Source organism: Aplysia californica, unplaced genomic scaffold (genome assembly GCF_000002075.1).
Source record: "Aplysia californica isolate F4 #8 unplaced genomic scaffold, AplCal3.0 scaffold00276, whole genome shotgun sequence".
Taxonomy (NCBI): Eukaryota; Metazoa; Mollusca; class Gastropoda; order Aplysiida; family Aplysiidae; genus Aplysia; species Aplysia californica.
Genome location: NW_004797546.1, coordinates 611731 through 614800, shown reverse-complemented (window position 1 = coordinate 614800; position 3070 = coordinate 611731).

Below are 3070 nucleotides of genomic sequence, written 5' to 3'. Positions count from 1 at the left end.
AGAGAGAGAGGCAGAGAGAGAGAGAGACAGAGAGAGAGAGAGAGAGAGAGAGAGAGAGAGAGAGAGAGAGAGAGAGAGAGAGAGAGAGAGAGAGAAGGCTTTTATGAAATCATTTCTGAAGTGATGTTCGACTTAAAGAAAGGCTAAATTGATTAAACGTTTCCAAATGAATTGAAAAGTATGATTAGAATCTACATATTTTATTTATTTATTCTTTTTTACTTTTTCATTCCTCTTGTATCCTTGGGATGTCGAGGGGAGGTGCAGGTTACGGTCCTATGCTAGGTGTGTAGCCTATGTGATAGATATGTTGTTCCAGGACATTTTTAACAGCCAGGTCTTTCTTGGTCTTCCTCTTTATTTCAAACCGGATTCTCAGATGTTGTAAGATCTAGCCGTTAGTTGTTTCTGGGACTTTCTGGTTAGATGTTCAAACCATTTATTGATGAATTTTTATTACTGGTGGTATTCCAGTTTGTAACCGTATAGTTTCGTTTCTTATGCGGTCTCTTCTGGTGGCGTGGATGGATTTGCGGAGACACCTCATTTCACATGCATTGACTTTTCTTTCTTGTGCCTTATTTAGAGACCATGTTTGGCACTGGTATGTTGATGTTGGTATGAAGATGCTATTGATGAGCTGGGATTTCACTTCGGTTTTAGATGTTCTTGTGACTGAGCAGGGGTGCTGGCTGATAGGTCACTGCATTTGCCTTCATAGTTCTTGTTTCTATTTCTTGGTCCATACGCCTGTCTTGTGTGAAGATGCTTCCCAAATATTTAAATTCCTCCACTTGTTGGAGCTGTGTTCCGTCAATAATGATGTTAAAATTCGCAGGGTATCTGCTGACCTTCATAACTTCTGTTTTTGAGATGGAGATTTTCATGTTCAGGTGTTTACATGCCTTATTTAGTTTTGGGGTGTGTTTTTGTAATTCTTCTTCATCTGTGTTACTCAAAAGTATGATTAAAAGTCATAATTTTTTAAAAAGAGTAATCAACGACTTTGCTTTTGGTGTATTTCCTAGATCACGTATCAAGCGCAAAGGATTCTGTATACCAATCGTCGGCCTACTTGGGGAAGCATGTCGTGCACCAGAGATACTAACCAGGACTCGCACGTGTGTAAACAGCTCAGCTGTATTGGTCCATCAGTGGACATCGTGGCCGGAAGATGCCAGTTTCCGAAGTATTACACAGTGTTCATCCCCCATCCACCGTCGTATTCACCTCTGACACAAACAGACGTGGAGCTTGTTGCTGAAGTCATGAAATGTCGGCTGCTAAAATCCTCGGCTGTAGCAGATGTCAACATTGTACACACGACTGTCTTCAGCAACCACAGCGATGACGTGGAGCAGTACTTCGTTGAAAGAGGTCAAGGTTCAGTGTTCTCACACCATGACCATTGCTATTTGGAAATCGGTTTGAACTTGACGTACTCAAATCCTATGCCAGATTTCAGCAAAATCATGTCTCAGTCACTTGCTCTATACTTTTTGAACGAACGACTCGCTAAGGGGACCGATCGATTGGAATTTTGTAGTTTTGGCAAACTCAATGGCAATGTCTGCTCGCCCAAGAAACGAGACTCAGGAGACGCCAGCTCATCTGACGGAAGTGGCAACCACACTTGCCCAATCTCCACCGACACCGCCACTGTCACCGACACCAACACCGACATCGCCATCAATGCTGGTAGTACTCTCGAAACGATGGAAAGGAACAACACGTCACCGGAGTTGTACGTTTTCCTGTTTGTGAGGGACGAAACGTTGACATATCCCCCTGAACTGCTCTTTGTTAATAGTTTTGTTGACGACCCACAAAGTTGCAAGACATTAATCACTCCCTTCATAAACGACACAGCCTTCGTTGGTGCTGCTGCATACAATCTAGCCACACATTTACGTCTCGTCCCTACATGTGTTTTCCTATCCGCCAACCTTGTCTTGGCTTTGTTCATGTTGATCTGTTAGGGTGATCTTCTCTGAGTGCTCGACAATCAAATTGAATTTTTCAACATAAAAAAAATAATTGTAGAGGTGGCTGACATATGGTGTGTCTATTCCTATATCGTGTTGACGTCTAAAACTGCACTCCTAAACATTACAAGAAGCTGGATAGGTTTGAATCGAAAAAGATAGATAGGCCCAAAGCTCGCTTCAACTGAATTATTTACTGTAAGCCTCAGTTTTGTTCATTCCGAGTTTGTCATTAAAATTTTGTACCCCAGGGGTTGTATTCTTCACATTTTAGAATATTTCTTGTACCAAGATCGCTTTGAAACTTTCAGTATCTCTTAAAAAAACCAAAAACAACATTTTGACAGACTGCTATGCAAAGCGTATGGATCAGATTAACGAGTAAATTTCCTCTTTGAAAGTGGTGGTACAAAGTTCCCCACGTCGTATGGATACGATAGTAAACACGACGTATGGATAGGGTTAAATCGTAAACGTTATAGTTTATGTAAATGTGAAACACTATCAAAAGGGAATTAAATAGAATATGCTATTATACTGTTTGCATTCAAAGCATTTTACAGTTTATTACATTTTCCTTGTCAAGAAATATGGATGTTCTGCTAAAGCTTGAAAAAGCCTCTTGTGTAAAACTGTTTCTGTTAAAATAAACCATAAACCTAGCAAAAGCTGTGACGTTTCTTTAGTATTTGTTTATGTGGATATTGCGTTTTCTTGTGTATCTGTGGTTGGATGGTGCCACTGTCGGAAATGTCGTGGAAAACCAGTCGTTCTTGTTAATATTTTAGTTGTTTTCTTTTCCTGTGCCATGCTCTATACGTTTACTTTAATTTATACCCCCTAGAAAACAACAACAAAAACAACAACAACAAAAACAAAAACAACAACAACAACAACCACAACAACAACAGCAGCAACAACAACAACAACAACAACAGCAAAGACGACGACAAGAACAACAACACCAAAAACCAACCAAACAACAACAACAACAATTAAAAACAAATTATTATAGGCCTATAAGCAATGAGACACAAACAAAGCAACAAAAGATAAAGAAAGAAATCCTTCACGCCCCCCCCCCC